The sequence below is a fragment of the Alligator mississippiensis genome, chromosome 12, assembly GCF_030867095.1.
Source record: "Alligator mississippiensis isolate rAllMis1 chromosome 12, rAllMis1, whole genome shotgun sequence".
In the NCBI taxonomy this organism is placed as follows: Eukaryota; Metazoa; Chordata; order Crocodylia; family Alligatoridae; genus Alligator; species Alligator mississippiensis.
Window position 1 is genome coordinate 42,497,349 of NC_081835.1, and position 24,906 is coordinate 42,522,254.

The following is a 24,906-nucleotide window of genomic DNA, read 5'->3' on the forward strand; positions in this document are numbered from 1 at the left end:
TTTTGTTTTGATTCAAAGTTGTTTGACTTTTTCATGAACTGATTTGCAACCTCATGAACTGCTAGGGAACATGTTCAATTGACCTTGTGTGCTCTGCCATATAAGCTATCACTGGGTCATCTAGTCATTTGAATTTTAAACCCTAGGAGATGGACATGGTTTAAGTCTGCAGCAGTACTACACACCCATCACCACTCAGTGTTGTTCCTAGTTAAATGGTAAGTTCCATTTCCTGGTGTCTGGTACAACTGCACTCACGTACCCTGTGCTCATGTTCTGACAAATACAGTATATATTTGTCTTGAAGAAAGGGAATGGCTCAGCTCCTGTGTACTAGAGACATTTTTGCTCTGCAAAGGGGATTCATCAGACTATGACAGGTTTTGCACAACTGAGGAACTTTCTGATTTCATTTTTTTTAATTGCAACAGTTCTCTAGATCTTGTCTTCTTCTGTCATCTCCCCCAGTCTCCCCATTTTTCTCTCTTCCCCTTAATTTCTTTTTGCCAGTGTGGTTGTCTGGGCTCTCCCTTTCCAAAAGCTCTTCAGTGTATTGATTCTTCCTATAGCTATGGTAGGGGGGGACCCACAGTATTGCTGCTCTTGCAGTCTGCCAGATGAGATGAACACTCTTCTACTCAAGAGATGAATGTGCTTGCCCTGCTGCTCTCTGAGGGAGCAAAGCAGCCAAATTTGTCCACTTGGTTCCAAACTGCTATGCTTCTCCTGGTTTAGTTGTGCAATTCCTTCCTCTCCTCTAATTTGCTTGTTTTTTTGACAGGGGTAGGAAAGGGCACTTTTCTCATTTTCTTGTACCATCTCCCTCAAATCCCATTTTATTGTTTCCCACTCTCCTCCAATTTCTTTCCAAGATCCTTGTCCTATGACTTTCTTCAACGGGTATTGATGGCCTCAGTGGAGTGAGAAGGATTTGCATGACTTGTTTGTTGCCGTCTTGTTAGATTCTCCCACAGGAGAGCTTCAACAAGAGAGTGCTCTGTAGATGAGAACATAGGAATTACATCACTGTTAAAGCTTCGTATGTTGTGGGACTCTCATTCTATCTTTGTTTTCTGGTGATAGGTTAAGACAGAGAAAATGTGACCCCTGGATTTAATTGCAACAGAATTGTCTATTTTATGCACCACATTTCAAAGACCATAGCATGTTTTGGGTACTATATAAATAGCAGTTGTTTGAATTTAAAACCAAGCAACCTTCCTCTTCAAAATGTAGTTACTCTACTCCAGCAGGTGTCTTCTAATTGTAGGCCTTGTTTATCATTGGATGATGATAAAGGGATATGAGGCCAAAGCTCTGAATGATCCCTTCAGTCTTCATTGGCATGGGTTTCTGCATATTTTCAAGTTTAATATTTCTTTTGTGACAGAAGATGCATCTAACAATCCAGAATCTTGTGTTGGCAAACTTTAAAGGACATTAGCCTGTTACCCCTGCCTGCCTGGAATGTCACATACCAGTGCTTATGCCATAGCTGTTTGTGCAGTATATGGGGGCTGCAGTGTTAAAGGTTATTTCCTTTATATAAGGTGATATTTATAATGGTGGTTTTAAGTGGTAAAATAAATCAATATGAAGTCTTACCAGTGAGCATCGCATGTAGTGCATACAGCAGGTAAGTATACTCCCAGTTTCTCTTTGGGGCTTATAGATAGCCACATCCAAAGAAACTAGTGTAAAAGCTTGAGCTTTTTGCAAAAAAATAAAAATCCACAACCTCTTCCCCCCTTTCTTTGTCTCCTACCCCCTATTTCATCTATTTTCATAATAGTGCACCTTCCTTGGTGATGTGGGATATAACCACTCTCCAGATAAGGGACTGTTGGAGCCTGTCAGATACTGTGATTATATTGAGTATCCTTTCCAGCCATATCCTAGCAAGCTGACAAGGAGGTATTGCATTTCTTCCAAGGAACTTGTGTATTTTTGTTTCTATTCCTTGTTGTAGCAGCTGGAGCCTTCCAACTCTGCAACTTTGGAGAAAGACCTAAAAAAATTGGGTCTCTTTAGGTGTTTATACATGAGCAGTGAGGCTGCTTCAATGCGCTGTAATTACAGTGTGTCAGAGCAGGCTTGATTAATAGAGTCTGCTGGAGTGTGGTAATTATCACACTCCAGCAGACTCCAGTATCTTGTGTATCCGCATCCCTGTACTTAAAAATGGCTTTAAAACTCCTTGAACGAGCTTTAGTTAAAGCACCCCCACCGCCATTTTGAAGTGTGGGGAATGCTGATGATACACGAGACACTCCAGGCACTTTAATTAGAGAGGCGCTCAGAGCCAAGTGCCCCTCGCGCCCAACTCCCAGAACATGTGTATAAACGCTCTCTGGTTGTAAAGCCTGCACGTCTGCCAGCCTCTACGAGTTAATTGGGTAACACAGTATGATAACTGTGATTACCTGCCCACTAATTGTCCAAATAATCTTAATATAATTGCAAAGAGCTAAAGACTGTACCTAACAGACAGCTAACAACACACTCATTGTTAAAGCCTGCTTTGGACGCATTCAGTCTGCTGCTATGTATTATGACTACATTGACCATGAGACAGTCCTTCTGGCTTCAGTCTTCAGGGGTTTTCAAGGATGTCCAAACAAAAATTGAGGACTTTCACTTTAAGGGCAATGAACCCTTAATTTGTAGACAGATATAATTTCTGTTCCTTAAAAGGTTAGCGTGTGACCATATTCTCTGTGCCCCTGCTACAGCCCCAAGCAGGGAGAAAGCAGAGTGAAAAATTGTGAGGTAGTATTCTGCTCATTATTGTTACTTTCTCAAAGGACCTTGGAGCCACTGAGAAAGAAAGAGGTTCCAGTGACAATGACCTGCTTCTTTCTCTGGTGCTGCACAATGTATCTTCCAGGCTGCTGGTTTGTCAGGAGCCTGGTTGAATGTCTCCAGATTCTCTTCATTACTGCCACTATCCCTGTTGGCAACCACCTTTTATTCTTGGAGGGAGGGGAGGTGAGGACATTGAGGATAGGAAGCACGTATGCGCTTGCATCACTTTAGATCTGAATCATGGTAATTGTAAATAAAAGATATGCTATTCAATTCTTGTCCCCTCCTATTCCCATTTCTAGTCCTGCTTTCAGGGACCTTTTCATAAGAGAGCTTCTTATAAGATACTTCTCAGTAAAATGAGAAGAAGACTGTGTTCTACAACATCAAGAAGTGGTTTTCGAATTTATAAAGTTATGGAAACCTTTCACAGACAAGGTTCTTTGAGTGAATATGATATCTTTTATTAGACCAACTTAAATAGTTGGAAAAAAATTTCTTAGCAAGCTTTCAGGTTTAAAAACCCTTAGTCAGGCTGAGGAAGCATTTGCAGTTGGCAGATGCTACAGCCTACAGCCCTGGAAACCTTTCATATCACTTCTGCCTTGGAGCCCCTGCTCCTATGCTAAAGACTCGCATGGAATCAGGCCACTCAGCCTGGCAGTGGTGGCACACTGCCTCCTGGTCTACTCTGTTGTTGCCTCCAAACTCCTTGCAGAATTTCTGATGACTTATCATGGAACCCCAGGGTTCTGCAGAATATAGTTTGAAAACCACTTACTTAAAGCGGTGGAGGAGATGCCCTTTGAATTCAGGGGCAAGGGTTTTTATTTCCATTATTCTTTTCACCCCGAAGAAAGGAGATTCTTCAACTCTGGACTTTTGACTTGTCAACACTGTCTTCTATGGTTTTAAGTTTGGGATGATGATTGTGGCTGCAGTAATTCCATCATTAGATCCATAACACCAGTTCACGGTACTGAACCGCTAGATGCCTGTTTTTCATTTATCCAGTTATACAACCTATTGCTTAGTATAAGTGTCCTGCTACCAGTATATTATCATACCCTTTGATCTTTCCATAGCTCAACATCTGGTGAAGTAAGCTGCTGCTGCTTATGGAAGCTTATGAATCTCAGATAGAAAGCATAAAAAGCTTGTGTCTCTATCCTGTCTTTTTTCCATAGTACCAAGTGCTTTGGTACTCATGATAGCTTATCTCAGGGAAGAGGGCACCAGATATATTTGTATATGGACAGCTGGCAGATCTGAGGAAGATCTCTTCCTTAACCTTGAGCACAGTATTTGTAAAGTTGTCAGCCTCATTGAGCTTAAAACAAAGCAGTCCATACTTTCACTCAAAATAGATTGCAGAGGAATTATGTTAGATTGTAGTTAGCAGAAGCTTACCTTCCCATCAAAGATTCCAAACTAGAGCAAACCTTATCAAATAACTTTAAGTTCAGTGAAAGCATACTTTGTGCTGCTGGGACATATGCACTTGCATGAAGCAATTTGCCAGAATTCATGTATGCTCCATGAAAAGGTAGTTGGAATTAGGATATCAACCAAGCAGGCATTGCATGGACAATATTTCAGTGTATTTTAACTGTGTGGAAATTCAAAGATTCTATTTTTCCCAGATCATTGGGGAATGAAATAAGATGATGTGCTAAATTTCTCAAAGGATACAATTTTATCATTTTAATTCTTAAGCTAGTTAACCAGTTTACTTATGGATTTTCTGAGAATTCTTCTTCTAAGGGAATGAGTGTTTTACTGAAGAAACTAGAACTGTAAAATGATTACTTTTATCAGCAGCAGTGTTTTTTGAGGATGCTACTGGGAGCTTGGTTATGGGTGTGAATAAAGTACAGATATCTGCACAAATATCCTTAAATCGCAATTTTAAAAGTGTTGGCAAAGAGATATATAAATAAGAGTCAGATCTTGAGATTTCACATTTTTATCTCAATTAGAATTGAAGTACTCCTAGTTTGTGCTCCAGCTGTTACTACCATTTCTTTTGCCAAATTTATAGGTAGCTAACATAACCATGTTCAATTACTTTAGTAGGGTGACTTAGTAATATGGATATGTTCCCTGGTTGTATGTAGGATCTCTCTTTAAATCTCTGTTTCAGTTCTTTGATTTGTATGGAGCTTTGTTCTTTGATTTGTATTACTTTGAGTAGGAAGGTTTTAGGGCATAGATACTGATTTTTCTCTCCATTGAGGTTCTGAGCAGCCATGACTTTTGTTGCAGTAGGCAGAGTAAAGGTTAAGAATTTTTTTTGTGCATGGTGGTATCCATGTTTATGCAGCAACATATACACCTCCATGTAAGAACCACAATGTCATACTTTTGCTTCCTTTCAGGAATGGTATCACACCCAAGAGAATAAAAGGTGGTAATGGGAAGGAAGGATCTTTCTTCTACTACAATAAAGGCTTTCCCAACCATGGACCATGAAAACAGAAAGCTAGCTGAAATGCATGGCTTGTGCTTTACCCCTAAATTTTAAATTCTTGTATACAAAAAAAAAAAAGTGTTTTGGAGCCAGTGGTTTCTTGTTGAATGCTCTGCCACCCGACTTCAAGAATTATAGTTTTGTACCAGTCACAGCTGTTGTGATAGGACATGCAGGCAGTTGGTATCTGAGACGGATCTGTGCCAAGCCAGTTCCACATTTATGTATGTTAACCATCTTACACTTTTAATCATGCCCGTAAGTTAAATGGCAACCAGGGGAGACTCCTAAGTATAGCTGTTGTGTAACTGTTCCACTTGCAATGACACTAAGTACATAATGTATTAACTAAGTTTCAAAGTTACTAAAATTTGAAAGGTAGCCATGAGCAGCTTTAGTAACAGGCATGAATTAACAAGACAGAGTCCTCATTGTAGAACAATGTTTGCAAATTCTGTGTTTAGTGGAAGAGAGGTTTCAAGCTTATGGTCCTCCCAAGGTTTTGAATCTCTGACACTAAAAGTGGGAATAATCATCACTAGAGTAGACATCATAACTCAGTTATTCAGTCTTTCTCTCTACCCTCCTAGGATCCTGTCATGCCTGGATTGAGTGTAAGTTCACTGGTTTTTCTTCTATGGGGGGCACTTTGGAGAGGAAGAAGGCAGAAGCATTAAGTGCCTGTAGTCTGTATGTACTACAACTCCAACATGTCTCTGCCTTCCCCAGCATTTTCATATTAGAGCTTTTGGAATGTTACCCATCACAAACTTTTCTTGCCTGAAAACACATGAGGGTGATCCCTGTCAAGCAATCCTGCCCAACCCTAACTAAACCCAGAAACCAGATAAACCAAACATCTCATGACTGACTGTTTCATGGTTTGCTGATAGGTCCAATAAAAATTGTATGGACATCTGATCTATTTTAGATCAGCCATCATGGCAGTTTTCATACCATCCATGAAGCATATGATGTAAATATTAAGCTCTCCTGGAACCTCTTTTTTTTTTGATAAGCAGGAAGGTTCCAGGATGGGAATTACCCCCTTCTCATTGTTGGTTTCAAACAGGAATATTTGAAGCTAAATATCAGAACTATGCACTTGCATCCCCCCCCTCCCCCCCCCCCCCCCCCCCCCCCCCCACACACACACTTTGATTCCTGGTCCATTCAAAGTTTAAAACCAACTCCCTGACACTGGCATCAGCATTTCTAGTCAGGCAGTCAGTTGACTTGATGACTCATAATCTAACTGATCCCTTCTAAACTCTTCATTCCACAGGTGTTAACAACCCTCTCTTCTTTTTAATGGTCTCGATGTTCCACCAATCAAGTTTTCCTTTGTTCTGCAGTTCCGCTGTGTAGCTGCTCCTGGTAATGAAGCTCCTATTTCACAGTCCTGCAGATTGTTTTTAATTGATTCCGATTAATTTAATTTGTTTTTGCTTCAATTTTAAACTGAATAATATGGCCCTAGGCCCCCCCCCACCCTTGCATATTAGTAAAGTTTCTAGTTTATTTTTAACTGGAGAAATATATGTGTTGTTTTATATGTAATGATACACTTCACCATCCTCACCCCCTCTAGAGATCCACCTGTGGGTAGGGCAGTGGCACCAACAACTTGAACAGTCTGGGCATTGTTCAGACACGGGCAGTAGGGTCCCAGCACAGCTCCCTGATAGTTCACTGCTGGTTGGGCCACAGGGAGCCAATGCTCTCCCTCCCTCTCACCCCCTTCTGTCAGGGGGAGGGAGAATGGAAGACTGTGGGCTAGTGGGTGTTCTCAGGACCCTGAGAAAAGTGTACGGGTGTAACAGGTAAGTCTGGAAAGCTGCTTTCCCCCAAAAAGTTCCTGGTTGTAACTGCTATCACTTTTTCATGCAAGGGCTGTTCTTTTTCCATGAATAAAAAAGCTTTTATACTACCTTTTTGGGCTAGGAGAAAGATGCTCTTCCTGGCAGAAATGTAATGTTTGTCAATAGCCTTAGAGAGCATCTTATTGGAGGTCTTGATCTGCCAGCAGGAAGTATGACCCTTACCCAGGGAAAAGAAAAAATCAAAGGAGCGTGATAGCAGTTTGAAAAAGTCATTAGATTCGTACAGAGTGAGTCTGAAGAGTGAAAGCACAAAATATTGTGAAGTAAGCCAGTCCAAATATAGCTTCTCAATAAGTGTTATGATATCCAGTTCATTGCATCGTCAAAGGTCTTAAGAAAGACTCTTAAATGTCTCTGTGAGGTAGGTTAGAAGAGTGTTAGCCTATTTTCAGAATGAGGCAGCTGAAGCACAAAGTAAGGATAAGATTTTTAAAAAATACATAGGTATTATTGGAAAGGAAATCATAAGTCCTAGAAAAGTAGGACTGGAAGGAAGCTTATATGATCTAGTTCAGCCTCTTAATCAAGGCAGGATGCTCCTTGTCTAAACCATCCCGTGCAGGTCTTAAACCCATGTGAACAACCCTCATGCAGCTACCAGGCAGTGTCCCAAGAACCCTTTAACCTGCTGCAGGTAAAGCAGAGGGATGAGGGCACTATCAGTGCCCTGCTGCTGCAAGGACAAGTAGTTTGTTAAAATACACCTGAGAGATCCAAGGAAGAGGACTATGCCCCGTCTCAGAGGAAGGCAAAAAAAAAATCCCCCCCCCCCCCCCCCCCCCAAAAAAAATCTGCACCACAGTTCATGCTGATCTGACTGTGGGATAAAATTCCTTCCCGATTCCAAACATGATATTTAGTTTGACCCTGAGCAGAGGAGCAAGACCCAGTGGTCAGGAAGTTCCATGTTTTTTATTCCTATCAGGAGCATTGGTGCACCTGAATTAAAATCTCCAGCCTTGGCTGCAGCCAATACCCAACATGTCCAAGGAAGGTGGAAACCCTTCCACTTACCCCCCATACTTAAAGTAACGGGAAGGAAAAAAAATCCTCCCTAGCCCTGTATGACAACCAGCAAAGCCAAGAAACATGGGGGCAGGGGGTGGGAGCACCCTCTGCTCTGCACTTCAAACCCAGGGCTGTAAACAATTCCATACATTACACATCCTAACTAGAGAGCAAGAACTCTGTTTTCTGTCATCTTATCCATAAACATATCCCAGCTCCTTCAATCTTTTGTAACCAAACTAGTTGTAGAGCTTCATTCTGCTGATGATCATGATCTTCTTCAGTTTGCATGTGCTCTGGGCTACAAAGCTTGCAGAACTTTGTAATCACTGAGCAATGCCAGTGTTGCTATTCCCAGTTCCCTCTAGGTATTGCTACTCCTAGCTCATCCCTGACCAGTGCCTATCCAACTTCTTAAAAATCTCCAATGAAGGAGATTCCACATCTTCCCTAGGCAGTCTGTTCCTCTCCTTACTATTCTAATGATGAAGTTTCCCCTGGTTTCCAATCTAAATCTGCTTTGTCACAATTTCAAGCTGTTGCTTTTGCATCCTACTCTACACAGTCTGCTACTGTTTCCCCTTTTCTACTAGCAGAAGATTCCTGTTTCTCTCCTTGTATGGCTTGCCTTCCAAGCTCTTTATCATTTTTTGTTGCTCATTTCTGGACACACTCTAACTTCTCCATGCCCTTTTTAAAATTTATAATTCCAAACTGCCCACAGTACTCTATATGAGTGGTCCTTTTGGCCCCAAGGAAACTCTGTATACCTGGATTGGGCCCCACACTGCCCCTGCCTAATCTTGTGTGTTGAGATCAGACTCTGGGGCTTCGTGCCACCCTTGTCTGGTCCCCTGTGCTGGGTTCAGACTCAAGGCCCTGTGCTGTCCTGTATGCCAGGATCAGGCTCCAGGGTCCTGTGCTGCCCCTACCCAGCCATGTGTGCTGGGATTGGGCTTTACACTGTTCTTTGTGCCTAATCTTGCACACAGGGCTCCCTATGGACCCCTGGTGAGCCCTATAGGCCAGATGACACAGCTCTGTGGCCAAGCACCCCTGCTGTACATGAGTTAAAGTTAAACCTAATGCGTCTGTTGATGCAGCCCAAAACCATGTTTTTCTTTTTTAAAGCTGCACTGCATTGCACACTTATGTTGAGTTTATGATCTACCAAGATCCTCAAGAGCTTTCTCTGCAATGCTGCCATACAGCCAGTTGTCACCCTAATGCCTAATGCAGGGGTGGAGAGGGGAGAGAGGAAGGCTATTTTGGCAGCTGCTGCTCCCTTTCTGGATCCCTGTCCCAGTCCCGGTCCTGGAGCAGCAGTTGTCAAAGACAGCCTGCCTCCTCTCCTGCTGGGGAGTAGCAGCAGCAACTACCAACGTCATCCACTACCTACAGGGATGTGTGTGTGTTGGGGAGGGTGGGGGCAGGCAGGTGCATTTAGGAGAGTGTTCTAAGCATCTGGCTGCCCCGCGCCCTTGTAGCTCGGTTTTTTTCTTGGTTTGCTGCACTTGGTACTTATGTGCAGCAATTAGTACTACAATTAGACCCTCTGACAGAGGGGAAGTGCACAGGGATTTAATGTTTTATGAGCGATAGAGCAATTACATCTTCTGTACCTTTGTTATACACTGAATAGCTGTAGAAACCAATTAGATTTTAGTGCTTCTGTAAGAAAACCAATTGACAATTACCACACAGATGCTTATGCAGATGTATCCAATGCTTTTGTTCTGTACATTCATGAATTAGTGCCTGTGTTTTTGCACCTTCCTTTAAACTTCCCTGTCTTCATGGACTTATTTTCCAGGTGTGATCTGTAAGGGTCTTGAAACTCCTGATTTATTATATTTTTTGCAGCCCAGTTGGCCTGGTACTGTCTTACCCTGGAATTTATCACTTAATTTATCATTAATCTTGGGCCAGCTCCCAAGATCTAGCATCCAGGCAGCTCCCCCTGCCCCCAATACACCTCCATTCCCTACCTCCCCATCCACACAATATACTAGAGTAAGACATCATTTCAAGCTGTCATGCAATTGCCTCTATATACACTACTAAAAAAATCCCATAAATCAGGACAACAAATATTTTTTGAAATAAAATTTAAACATTTTATAGTAGATGTTTGATTTTAGTTTTTTTTATCTGTAATTTGTTAAAAGAATATCTTCCGAAAGATTTTATATGTACAGCCTTCGACAGATCACCAAAACTTGTTAAGTGGCTCTCCAGTCAAAATAATTGCCCAGCCCTGCTTTAGTCTGTCCAGCAGAGAGCAGTCTCCTCCATCTGGGAGGGGGAAATCAAGGTATCTTTGACAACTTGACTCAGCCCTATTAGGGACTTCAGGTATTATTACATACCCCTGTGTGAAGTGACTGTGTGTGGCTTCTGTAATGAGATCTATAAAATGGGAAGAATGACAGTTGCTAGCTTACTAAATTAGGGGCCTGATAGCAAAATTAGTACCAGTCGCTGGAATAGTTTAGATTAGAATTCCAGGCCAACTCACCTTCCCCCAGGCCAACAGGGCAGCAGTGGTTGGTACTACCATTTCTTGCACACTGTGGTCCAGGCCTCTGCTTCCTATGTATATGTCTTGCTGTGAGCTGGATCATGATCAGTACAGCTAGAATGTTCAGAGTTCAGCATCAAGTCATTAGCAGGTTTTGCTGAGGATGTTCAAATTGGTATTTTCAGTACTTTATGCTTGGCTAAATGTGGTTAGGTTTTTGGGAGATCTGCAAAAGGCAGATCTGTATCATTAGGGCCATTTAAGTCCTAATTTTAAATCCTAGGGCTAAAATCCAGAAACTCCTAGTACTGGTACTTTTATCAAAAGAAAAAAAAGGGGAGAGGGAAGGAGGATGGGGAAAATGCACAATGGGCAAAAATATCTTTTGCCACATTCTTGGAAAATAGTTCATCGGTTTTGCTAGAGCTTCCCCATAAATTCAGCATGAAATAGATAACAAGAATGAATTAACTTAAATTTCAGTTAATTTAAGGTTTAAATTTTAGCAAGCTTAAGTACCTGAGAACTATGGCTTGATATACTATTAGACACCCTTATCTAACGGTGTTTCTAATGGTTCCATGTAAAGTTAAATATTTTTAGTGTGCCTAAGTGTGCGTTTAGAGTAACCTGTGAAGATTAAATTGATTTAGCCTTGGGCTTTTTACTGTCTGTACTTAGCCCCTGTGTAGTCCAGGCCTCTACTCAAGGCAGATATCATCCCTGCCTAAACCATCTCATACAAGTGTTTATCGAACTCAGTGGTTGTCAGTTTTTTGGAGTCATGGGTTGAAACAGCTTGGCTTGGGTCCAAGGTGATCTAGTGTTCTGACCCAGCTGCTGCTTCCACTGCTTTTTATTTCCACCGCTTCATCCCACTCCTGGGCACAGCTTACAGCCACCTGGCCCCATCACAGCTTCTTGTTGCTTGATGCTAGAGTAGGGGCTTCTGGCTCTAGCGGCCAGGCTGCCTGGTACAGCTCTGGCAGGCCAGATCCAGCCCATGGGCCATATGTTCCAACCCCTGGTCTCACTAGTTCTTAAACCTAGAGTTATCAGATGTCTGGGTTTTCCCAGACATTCCTCTTTTTGGACCCTCCAGTCTCTGTCTGGTAGATTTTTGACATCTGAACCAGTGTCCAGGATTTTGCTCCGCTCTGTTGGCAGGAGTGAGGGGGAGGGCACTTGGAGGTAGTGGCTGTACATTAGTCTGTGTGTGCATACACATGTGGCTAGCATGCAGCCTGTCAGGGTCGTGGGAGCAGCCCCAGCAGCTGGATGCAGATAAGTCGGTGGGGGGGGACGGCTGGAGGGCCAGAGCTTGAGGACTCTCCAGGGTGTGTGTGTGTGTGTGTGTAGGGGATGGGGGTGTGGTGTGGGGAGCATGTGGACTCTCCAGGGTGTGCGCATGTGTGTGTGTAGGGGATGGGTGCATGGAGCGGGGCAAGTAGCTCCTGGTACTGGGGGAAGCTGTCTGGGTACCGGGGCTGTGGCAGAACAGGTAGCATGGGGGGCAGGAACCTGCTGCTCCAGTGGGGGAAAGGGGTGGGAGAGCCCTTTGAGGGCAGTGGGGAGCTCTGTGGCCAGGCTGGCGGCACCAGGGCTGGTGCTCTTGCTCTCAGAGTCAGGCCAGCTGGGAGACATTGCCCATGGGGGGTGTTGCCAGGCTGCCTGGTGCAGCACTGGAGCCCCAGTCCAGGGCAGTGGGTACCACAGGCATCCACTCTTCTCTCCCGCCTGCTCTGGGGGTGGACTCGCTCCACTGCTGCCTGCACAAATTGGAGCTGCCATGCTCTGGTCTGGTTGGGATGGGGGCAGATGGGGGGCCCCTCCAGCAGGGCTGGAGGGAGCAGGGGGCTGCGGGTTGGGAGTGAGAGACACCAGCATGGCCTGGGGGCACAGGGGACTGTGAGTCGGGAGTGAGGGGCACCAGTAGGGCCAGGGAGCTGCAGGTCAGGAGTGAGGGGCACCAGCAGGGCCAGGGAGCTGTGGGTTAGGAGTGAGGGGCACTGGCAGGGCCAGGGGTCTGTGTGTTGGGAGTGAGGGTCAGCAGCACGGATTGCAGGGCTGTGGGTTGAGACTGAGGGGCACCAGCATTGTTGCCTGCATGGGTGAAGGACTGTGGATTGGGAGTGAGAGAAAGCCACAGGGATGGGGGGCTACAGGTTGGGAGTGAGGGGCACTGGTAGTGCTGGAGGATGTGGGTGGGGAGTGAGGTGTCCCCCAACAGATGTCCTCTTTTGGAACTGGAGATATGGTAACTCCTACTTAAACCTACACAAACAGCCTTCTTGCACAGCTACCAGGCACATTTACCTGAGAACATTAAAAGTGCTCCAAGATACCAACAGGTAAAGCATGGGGCTGAGGGTACTGTCAGTGTCCTGTCACTGCAAAGACAGAAAGTAGTGTATTAAAATACTCTCAGGAGCTCCAAGGAAGAAGACCATGACCTCCCAATCCTTACTACAAAGGAAAAAACCCTCACAGTCCATGCTGATTTGCCCATGTGGTAACATACCTTACTGATTCCAAAAGTGGTGATCAATCTGATCCTGAGCAGAGGAGCTGGGTTTTATTAGTTTCAGCAAAAACATTGACACTCCTCCTCAAAATCCCTCGCCTTAGCTGTAGCCACCGCCAAGTGTTTGAGGAAAGCACCCCCCAACCTTGACACCTGTAACAACAGAAATGGAAAAAAATCCTTCTCAGCCCTGTATGAAAGCCAGCAAAGTCCAGAAGCATGAGAAAACTAGGCCTTCCTCCATACTGTAATCTTGGGATTGTGCATACAACTCCACAAAACCATGCATAATAAATTGAGTTAGGAAAGTTTACTTTTAGGTGAAGAAATGTGTTCCTCATGTTCCTGAGCGCATGTTATAGGCAATACACTAAATAAGACAAAGGCAAGGCTTTTTGTGATATCTTCTATTTAGACCAACTGTATAGTTTGGAAAGCTGTTGGACAAGCTTTTGGGCATTGGGTGCCATTTTTCCTGAGTTAAACATTTGAGGAAGGACACCTGATGCCTGGAAAACTTGTCCAGCTCTCCCATCTATACAGCTGATCCAAAAAAAAATCACAAAAAGCCCTTGCTTCTTGACTTTTCCTGGACCATCATGGCTATAACACATTCCAGCCCTACTAAATAAGATAGCTGATTTTATAACCATGTCAAACAGAACATCTGCATTTTATATTTTTTGTTTCCTGATCAACAATGATATGTCTCCAATCTGAACACATCTGTAGGTTAACTTGGGTCCTATGTTTCCTCTTTATTCTGGTGTGTTTGTTTCTGGGTCCTTGGATTTGTGTGTGGTCAGTACTTATGCCAGTACTGTGACCCATTTTTCATTATTTTGGTTTGTTTACCTCATGCAGATAATATTACTATGTAACACTTAAATCAGTCTCCTGAACCTCCAATGGTCATGACTAGCTTCATTGGCAAAGTGTCTCCAGTAAGACTAAAAGTTTTTGTTGTCTGGTTTTACTTGTTATCTGTTTGGATTTTTTTTTCTCTGAAATGGTTTGTGAATAACATTCACCATGTCTGACTATCAAGACCTTGGGTGTTGTGTTGCATTGTGAGTTTTCTATCTTAAAGCTGTTTGTTCTGTTGCCAAGACTAGTGCTAGTCTTTTTGGTATCTCACTATTTTCCTTGGCTGCTGCAGCACTATTTTCTCTTTTGACTTGTAGCAACAAAAATATAGTATTGAGTTTATGGTACCTATTACGCTTCTATTTATTCATAGGTCTAAATGTTATTTATTAGTGTATATTGTAAAGATAGAAGTTTTATATTGGTGAGAGTTTGGGATGGTAAGTCTCCACCTAAGTAATTCAGGTCATTGCATATTTCCTTTATACCACATTGTGCAGAAAGTTTTAAAGCTTTTCTTGTAATTCTTGTGTTTGTTTTTGACCAATCAACTGCAAATATGGATTCCAACCTATAGATCTGTGGCAGATCTGTTTTTATATTTAAAACACTTTCAACAAAACCTGGCTGTGTTCTCGTCGGTAATATTGTGATATTCAGGTCTGCTGTCACTGCACTTTTCAGGACCCAGAAGTAAATGTTGACTCTCTTGGAAAGCCAAGAATTTCCCTTTCCACTAGTATAAAGCATCCTCTTGCTTTTTAGGATCACTCTGGATCCTAAAGCATTTATTGGTATAGGCCGCATATAAACTGACTTGGGGTCAAGTGATTTTTTTAAGGAAATATATTATTCATTAAGAAGAAGCAAGGAAACTTTTCTTTGGTAACTTGATTCGAAAATGTAAAGACAAAGTCAATCAGAAGTTTGGGGTGGTAGAAGTCTTAAGGCAGATCAAAGGTGGGCCAAGTGCTGGTGAGTTGGTCAGAAATCCATAATACATTTTAGAGACATGGCAAATTCCATTGATACATTCAATATCATTATCATGTGTTTCTATTCTTATTTTATATTTTGTATTGTGCCAGTAGCAAAATTTCACCAGTACTAGTAATACTAGTAAGAATGATCACAAGCAACCTAAATTCAGTGTTAGTAGTTTCATGGGATGTACTTTGTGACCAAATTCTGAGGCAGTGGTAAAGCAGTATGTGACAGTGTGTACAATTCAGTGTATTACTCGTATTGTATTGGAGAAAGCTGAAGAGTGCGGAAACCATAATAAAGGCTCTACTATAAATATTCAGAAAAAAAAGGTGTGTTCAAAGTTTTAGATCCTGTTTTAGGCAAATAGAAAAGCAGACAATTGGGGGAAGGCCTGAAGGGAAAATATAAAGACATTAAACAAACAAAAAAAATACTGGCAAATACGTTGTTAAAGGAAATAAAGGGTTTGAAATTATCTGGGAGAAGGTTTATTAATAAATGAGACAAGGCCTTTTAAATTCACTCAGATCTTGAACTCTGTTAATAGGTGTCCTTAATGAGCAAAAGAGAGATATATTGGTTTAGTAAGTAATGGTGGTAAGCTTGTGAAAATTGCTAATTATTTTAATAAGGTGGAAACTGAGTAGAGGAGCACATAAAGTGAGCATGGAATCAGAAGAATTTGACTAATATAGGCTGTTAAATAAATTAGTGACTGAAACTACTAGTGGCTTTTTTAAGTCTCTGAGAAATGGGGTCATGGCAGAGGTTCAATACCAAGTCCTTTTTTCCCAATATCTTAGAAAAGTGGGAACTTCATAATAGCTACCTGATAAGCTTAGCCTTGGTCACTACTGAAATAATGGAGTGAATATTAGAGAGAGAGAGAGAGAGACAGAGAGAGAGAGACAGAAAAGTTAATGCTGTTGCAGACCTGGATCTTAATCTTTTCCATACTATGAGGCCCTCCTCCTATCTTAACTAAAATCCATCCAGGATCCCTTATTAGTTAATATGTAGAAGGCAGGATGGTTAAATCTCCTGACATTTGTGAGAACTCCTTGTCTATTAGGATGGTAGAAGCCTGAGCATTAACCAGCAGCATTCCCATTGCAGTAGAAAGGAACACCTAGAGGGATCAGAAACTGGCTGGAGGACCGTAAGGCAAAGATTAATGACAGTAAACAGATGTATACCAAGTTGCAGGAGAAATCATTATTGAGGATGTGCACAACACCAGCATTTGTTTCATTAATTTTTTTTCAGTAATTTGAAGAGGGGCAGATGGCACTTGGATGAAATCATTGGATCATACTAAATTGGGAAAATACTACTGAAAGCAGAGGAATACTACAGAGGGACCCAAGGAGGTTAAAAATGTGAATGGGAAGAAATGCAAGTTAAGATGCACTTGCTGCCACAGCCTGTGATTGGCAGCATTTTGGAAGGGACCAAAATGGTTCCTTTTGCATTGGTGTGGGCATGGTGGCCCTTCCTAAAAGGAATTTCACTGGACAGTTCCAGGCCCATATAGTAAGTACCAGGACTGGTCCAGTTAGAACCTGTATCAGTTATACCTTACATGGGGGAAGAGGTTTTTTTGTAATCATCCAATGGGGAAGTGGGGGAAAAAAGCTGGACTGTGGGACTTGTGGCCTATCCCTTTAAACCCCACTGAGGAGCTAATAGCAGAGTTTGGGTGGAACCATGCCATCTGCATCCTGGTTTCTTACCTAGTAACTAGATCCTTCTAGGTTTTCCTAATCCCTGCAAACATTTAGCTCTGTGCCATTGGATGGATGTTTAACCATATTCCTGGAGTTTACAGGTGCCACCCAGCCTATTTACTCTTACTTTGAATATTCATGAGCCTTTTTGCCCCAGGCGGTTGGCTTGACTAGAGGCCTTTGTCTTTTTTGTCATATTTCAGGCAGATTAATTCCCCCCCCCCCCCAAAACCAAAGGGGGCCTATCTTCTCTAAGAAGGTTTGTATGTGATAGCCAAAGGATCAAACTGATACAAGATTCCTCACATCCACAAGAGCACCTACTAATGGTGCTACTGGAAATGTATGCTTAATTTACTGGGTGACATTACAGTTATCACCTTTCGGTATTCATGGGAATCCATTCATGCTCAACCACCACCACCTCTCTGAAGCATGAGAGAGACACTAATCGCCATGTTTCTTGATCTAATGGCTTTTAGCACTCAGTCTTGACAGTGTGGCAGCTTTGTTAGCTGCCATGGGGAATAGACCTTACTGAGGCTGAGGTCTAATTTCTGGGTAGCTTCAACTCCACTTGCTTCCAGGCCTGTGTCCAGTCATATTTGTTTGCTTTCAGCACTTATTTAAGGGATTGATATGGGGTGCTGTGACTGTGGCTTCCTCTGTTGTTCCTATTTGCCAGCCCCCTTTTTTATTCTGTCCAAAGGTGGCTTATCCCTTAAACTAAAACATTAATGCCTATTAAGGGTAAGAATAAACAGAAAACTGGATTGCTATTTACATGATCTGGCATTAGGAAAGTCAAGGCACATTCAAAAGCATTGTCTTAAATTCTCTCTGCACCTATTTTTGGGGTATCTTTATTAACAGGAGGATGTAGACCTGTGGTTCTCAACCTTATTGGACTCAAGGCACCGCTCCATAACTTCTGTGAATTGAATGACACCCAGTTTCAAAAACTAATATATATATATTACAGAATTTACCTCTTTGCAGAGCAGCTGGATAGTGAGAGTAGGGAATCAGCTAGAGACAAGCTTAAGCCTGCACTTACCTGCTTATATCTTCACGTCTTGTGACTTTTTCTTCAAAGGATCTGGGATGTCTTGGTTGAGAATCACTGATGTAGACAAAACAGGATATTTAGAGGAGATCAGCAAATATGCTAAGCATGCTGGAAGGACTGATTTATGAGGAAACAGTGAAAAATAGTAGTGTGCTTGATTTAACTAAGTATGACTGGAGCTTTCTGCAAATATTTCGAAGGTGGTACACCAAAGAGGAGGAAGAGGATTTAAGGTGGTTAGCAGGTCCATGATTAAGAGAGACTGAATAAATTAAGACTAATAATACTAAAAGTTTCTTATGTGGTAAAACTTTAAAACGGCAATAGTTCTATGACTGTGGGGATAAACTTCCAAAATGGAAGATGATCTCAGGAAGGTTTAAAAACTGCATCAGACAAAGCAGTAGGAAACAGACTTTAGGAAATAATACTGAATTGGCCCTTGGGTGACCTAGCAAATTTTTTATTTCACCCTGAACTTGTCAAAAATCATTTTGCTTCCTCTCAAGGTTTCTAACGAGCACCAAGCTGAAATGTGTCTTTTCCTTTTGTTCCTCATTATTTCTTTAAGAAAAAGAGCCTTCGGACTTTCATATTTTGCCATTAATGATATTTAGGAATGATGAAACTCTTAAATGTTTGTGCCCCACAGTTATGGAATTGGCTTCCTCTTTCTGTTCAAAGGCCAATCCAATCTATACTTTAAAATCAGAATTAACAAGTGCATGTACTGTTTTATGTTTATATAGTTTGTTTACCTTGGAAAACACCCAGGACTATTGTGAAGGGGTTTGCATGTATATATGTGGTGTTATTTTGCTGTGAATTTTTACATGTTAAAGACATGGCATCAAATTAAGTGTGGACCTCCTCATTTATTGGACTGCTTGCCTCTTTTTGTGAATTCATCCCATGACAATACGCAGCTTGTGGAAAGCTAGGTCCCCTCTACGCGCAGGTAAAGGTGCGATGGGATCTAATGCAGGTTTCACACAATCATGCCTCCTGCCATGCTACTTGAGCATGGCCGGAGGTGTGATTGTGGGATCGTGCATTGGATCCCATTGTGTCTTATTGCCAGTGCAGGGGGAGCCCTCATGCAGCTGGGAGCTGCATGCACTCCAGTACCCTGTGTACCCTTGGAAGATTGCCACTGTGGCAATCTTCCCTGTTCTGGGGGCCTGTGAAACTCCCAGGGTGAGGGGGGAGGGTCACTGCTGCAGCAATTCCCCCCCCCACCCTGAAAGTTGAGGAAACCCCCAGGCCCAGAAGATCGCAGCAGTCCTTCAGACCCAGGGGCTTGTCTGCACCCCTGGGGCCGGGATTCTCTGGCTCTGAGGGTTTCCCACACTTCTGGGGCTGGGGGATCACCTCTGCAGTGATTTCCACCCCCACCCCCCCCATTTTCCCCCTACCTAGCACCCCCGGGGCAGGGAGATTTGCTGCAGCAGCAGTTCTCCAGCCCTGGGGGTTTCCTGCACCCGAGAGCCCTAGGGATTACAGCAGCCGTAATCCCCAGGGTCTGGAGGTTTCACACAATCCCCAAGCCATGGCTGCTGCAATCCCTAGGGTTTGGAGGTTTCACACTTGGTGCACCCCTGCAACTGACAGGGTTCCCAGCTGCAGGGCAGACCCTGCTACATGAGTAAATTAAAGCTCAATAGCAACCAGCTATAAAGTTAGACCTCAAAATGTGTACTAACTTCATAGGTGGTTGGAGCTTTTTATGTTATCATAGCTACTTTTTATGTGTAGCTGGTCTCCAGGTAATTTTGCAATTAACCAGTTAATTGTGCAATACCTGTAACATGTGAAGGGCACCCTAATTGCTCTTTTTTTCAATCCAAGGGTTAAATGTATTTGATTATGCTGCAGACAGATTACTGTTTCTTCTTTTCAGACAGACATATCTCCTCTGGCACTGGCCAGCACCTGGTATTTCAGAGGAAGGTGAGAACTCATAATATACCTAGTTGAGCCCTGCAGGCTAACCTCATTTAAAGTTTAACTAGGTTAAAGGCCTAAGTACAAGGATCCCTTGGAGAAACCCAAAACGTTCTTTAGTACTTTTCCTGTGTACCCTGACTGCCATTGAAGCCTATGTGTGCCATATGGCATGGTTCCAGACAACTAGATTGGTGATTCCTTTTGGACAGTACTAAAGGAAGTACAGGTTGGATGAGTGGTGGGTAGAAAACTGGCTGGATTGTTGGGCTCAGAGGGTAGTAGTCAACGGCTTGATGTTCAGTTGGCAGCCGGTCTCGAGTGGTGTTACACCCCCATGGCACTAAAGGATCCCCAAAGCATAATTAACCTGTAGTTTAATGCTTCACATAATTCAACTAAAATCTAACTTTATTAACGCATTAAATGCATTAGTGGTTTCCACATGGAGAGAGTGAGGAAAAGAGTTCAGCGGTCTCACCCAATCCCAGATGTTTTTCTGTTTCACAGAAAAGATGGCCAATCAATTTCTGAAAGTAGAAGGTGGTCATCTATGGGTAATGGTTGTTTTTCAGTCCAGGTGTTGTTGGATGACGACACACACTCAGCTTTCTTAATTTCACTCCTATGATGACTTCATTTCTGGGTACTGTTGATTGGTTTCCCTGTGATCATCATACTGTTCATGTTCTTATTCTATCAATATATTCCTTTGTTCCAACAAACTCATCACATGCATACATCTTAATTTGGTCTTTTACCAGTGTCTTAATTTGGGCATGGCCCTGAACTCCTAATTTGGTCTGTCCATCAAAACCGGTAATTCCAAGGGCTCTGCAATTGGGCACTGTCCAGTTGGTCCCCTCTTATCACCCTTCATTAGCATATCCAATTATGTCATCCCTCTGATTCAGTCGGTTATTACCAAGTTCAGTTAATTCGAGCTAGTAACAAGGCTTACATTTTACATGCCTATGTTGATAATGTTAGAAGAAAATACTCTTCTCACAGTGATTAAGAAAACAAGGAAATAATGGGAAAGTGAGCTTGAGGCAAGCTCAGAATGCAAAAGAAAAGTTAAAATAATAAGGTTATACACAAACTTAAGCAATGCTTAAATAAGGCTGAATATAAAAGAAAGTTCAAATAATACTATAATTTACCACTCAAGCAGGTGCAGCTAAAGCAAAATATGACAAGCTACCATAACAGTGGAGTGCCCCAGGGCTCAGTCTTTGGGGCCAGTTTTGTCCAATATCTTCATTAACACTCTGGAAGATGGAATGGAGAGCACCCTCAGCAAGTTTTCAGATGACACCAAAGTGTGTGTGGAGGGGGAGTAGTAGTAGTAGACATGCTGGAGGCTAGGGCTAGGAGTCAGAGAGACCTAGACAAATTGGAAGATTGGATCAAAAGAAATCTCATGAGGTTCAATAAGGAGAAGTGCAAAGTCCTGCACTTAGGATGGAACAAGTAGCTGCCTAAGTTGCAGCTCTGCACTGAAGGATGTGGGGGTTATAGTGGACAGTAAGCTGAGTATGAGCCAACAGTGTGCCCTTGTTGCAAAGCAGGCTAACAGCATACTGGGCTGCATTATTAGGAGGGTTGCCAGCAGATCAAGGGAAGTGATTATTCCCCTCTATTTGGCACTGAGGAGGCCACATCTGGAGAACTATGTCCAATTTTGTCATCCCGTCGTGTCGTGTTCCCCCCACCCCCACTACAGAAAGGATGTGGACAAGTTAGAGAGCTTGTGGAAAGCAATGAAAATGGTTAGGGGGTGGGACACATGACTTACAAGGAGAGATTGAGGGAACTGGGCTTATGCAGTCTGAAGAAGAGAAGGTTGAGGGGGGAGATTTAAGAGCAGCCTTCAACCACTTGAATGGTGGTTCCAAAGAGGATGGAGCTAAACTGTTCTTAGTGGTGGCAGATAACAGAAGAAGCAGAAATGATCTCAAGTTACAGCAAGGGAAGTTGAGGTTAGATATTAAGAATTTTCTCATGAGGAGGATAGTAAAGCAGTGGAGCAGGTTACCAAGAGAGGTTGTAGAATCTCCCTCCTTGGAGGTTTTTAAGACCTGGCTAGTCCAAGCTTTGGCTGGGATGATCTAGTTGGGGCTGGTCCTGCTTTGAGCAGGGGTTAGACAAGATGACCTCCTGAGGTCCCTTCCAACCCTAATTTTCTGTGATTTCTAAAGGAGATGATGAAGTAGAGTGAGGTTGCATATGACTTCTGGTTACCCTTGCCCTGCTGTGGGACGTGGCTGTCCTTCACGGGTTATATGCTCTCAAACCTAGTCCTCCTTGTTCGACAACATTCCATTGCTCCATCTTCTTCAGGATGCTTTGCAAGGGCAGGTAGGTTCTGAGCCCCAAAGAAGGAGCTGGCTAGGTACCTGTGCTTTGGATATCTGGACTATGGTATTGACATGCACTTTATTTTTCTGAACTGACCAGAAGAGTTTGGGCTGTGGGCTGTTACATGGTATCCCCAGGGAACCTGTCTGTCTGCTCTAGAGATATTTCTTGATGCATATCAACAATGTTCCTGCTTTCATCACTCCTCAGACAGGTGCTGGAATAACAGTACATGGTGTTTTCCAATAGGTGCAGCCTTATCCCCTGAGTCAAGGGGATGCCTGCTTTAAGATCTGTCTCAAGGTTCTGTTTTCTCTTGTGCCCAAATGCAGTGTCATACATGAACCCTATAGAGTAGGGGTCAGCAACCCCCAGCACACATGCCAGAGCATGGCACACAAAGGCTTATTGCTTGGTACGTGCACCTTGGGGCAGACGGCAGGGAAGGGACCGGGGCTGCCCTGCCACAAGAAGGATCGGGCCCCTGTGACTTCCCCACTGTGCCCAGAGGCAAGTATGCACCTGCTAGCTGAAAGAAGTTGGACTGGGGCCCTGTGGACCCCACTGCAGCTGCTTGCAGCCTGCCCGCTGCAAGCAGCCCAGGATCCATGGCAGGAAGCAGGGGCCTGCCTAGAACCTGGGCCGGCTGTGGCAGGCAGCTGGGAAACTGCAGTCAGCTGTACTGGGGTCCGTGGAGTCCCAGCCCAGCTTGTTGCTGGTGGCAGGTGAACACACACCTGAGGCAGATGGCTGGGAAGCCACAAAGGCCTGATCCTTATTGTGGCAGCGTAACCCCAGCCCTTTTTTTTCCTGCTGTCCTCCCTGGAGCACGTGTATACCTGCTGCCAGCAATGAGCCAGGCCAGGGCTCTGCAGACACTGGTGCAGACACTTGCAGCCTCCCGGCTGTTTGCCACAGCCGGCCTGGGCTCTGAGCAGGCCCCTGCTGCCCATCCCAGAGCCCAGGCTGCTCACAATAGGCAACGGGGAGGCTGCAAGCAGCTGTACCAGGGTCTGCGAAACACCAGCCCAGCTCATTGCAGGTGGTGGGTGCTCACGCACCTTGGGGCAGATGGCAGGGAAGGGGCTGGGGCTGCACTGCCCCAGCAAGGATCAGGCCCCTTGTGGCTTCCCCACCATCTGCCCCTGGCACACCAACATCTTCCAAGTAGAGGTTGCAGGTGTTTTAGGTGCACTGCCCAAAAATGTTTTTGACTCCTGTTGTAGAGACTCTGGTTTGCTGTTCAAAGCACTGAAATCCAGGCATGCAAGAAAATTGTTACTGAGTGCTACAGTTTTCCATAAGACTACCTCAAAATCATTTAGTCGGTTTGGTGAGATACAGGGTTTGAAACTGCTCCAGAGGGCAAGTGGATGGCAGCAGGAGATGACTGCAGCAGGAAAAGGACAGCATTGGGTTCATAATGGTAGGTTACAAGGGAAACAAAAGAGATGATGACAGTACTGCCTTGGTAAGTGATGCTGGGTGGACAGCTGTTTCTGTTGTCTAGTTACCCAGGGCTGAATTGCTGATCATGCATGTAGTTTCCAAGCCATTCTTTTAAATCCTTCCTTCCTAGCTATGAAGGGATCTTGCAAACTAGTTATTTATCAACTTGTCCACCACGATATCTACAGCAAGCAAATGTGTATGTTTTAAACATTAACCAGACAAAGGAAATCTAGGAATGTGTTCCAAGGGGTCCCTAGTAAGTAGTCTCCTAAATCAGACCCTCTAGAGAAGATTCTGATATACTGTTATACTGTTTCACAAACAGTGCAGAGCAAGTGCCCAGTTGCCAGAGTCCTGTCTGCGTTGACTGAGGGATGGTCTAGTTAGCTATAGTGTTGGTCTGGGAATTGGGAGACAAGGATTCAGTTCTCTGCTCAAAATTTTATCCTGCAGCATGCTCATGCTACTGCCAGAGAGAGCTTGATCTGATGAGGCCTTCCAGTACTATGCGAGATATGATATGACTTAAATTTTGTGGTGATTGTTGTGTCTCTTTGAGTGTCAGTGTGCTCTAAGACGACAGGTTATTTTCTTTATTACTGTTTGCGTGCTCAGTTATCCAGTAATTAGATGGATCACCTAATCAGGAGCATTGAGAGTGTTGTGAAAGCATGTTTCACTTTTCCAGAAGGCTAATTTGGAAAGGATTGTAGAAGTAAAACTGTCTCTCTAGTACTCTGGCTGTCCATGTGTGTATTAGAGATAGTTGGTTGTTGTCATTTGGGAAAGAAATTCCCAGCAAAGCATAGTCTTTTTTCAAAATGAAAATTTCCATTCTTTGATGTTTGTCAATAGCAAACACCTGGGAATGGGAGAATTCTCTCCATGTTCCTGTGAACATTGGGAACAGGTTGTCCATTATCCATGTGGTGTGGATCAGGCAGCCTGGCCCATTCAGTGTCAAAAGAAAGAGGGAATTTGCCTCCTGCCAGTCTAAAGTCAAACTCTATATAAAATCTGGACTACAGGTTCGTGGGTAACTCTAATATTCTGCGTATCCAAACATGGGCTCCATCTGAATCTGATGCCACTAAGAATCCTCATTTACAATTTTCATAGGAAGATGCAAATAGATAGCTGGGGATTTTCACCTTCATTTTGTCCTCTAAAATCCATATGCTCAGCTGCAGTGAAAGAGAGCTTGTTGATCCTATTGGTTTCCAGTATGTGGCACAGCTGCTGTTCCTTTCCAAGGCACTTAAAGAAAGAGCTAGAGGTGTACCTGTCA

The 24,906-nt window shown here is 43.5% G+C and overlaps 1 protein-coding gene across 2 annotated transcripts in view; it reads left to right on the forward strand.

The window, feature by feature from the left end:
* RBM6 (RNA binding motif protein 6) overlaps positions 1-24,906 on the forward strand; it is a 104,807-nt gene that overhangs the window by 57,031 nt on the left and 22,870 nt on the right. The gene's annotated exons all lie outside the window — the stretch shown is intronic.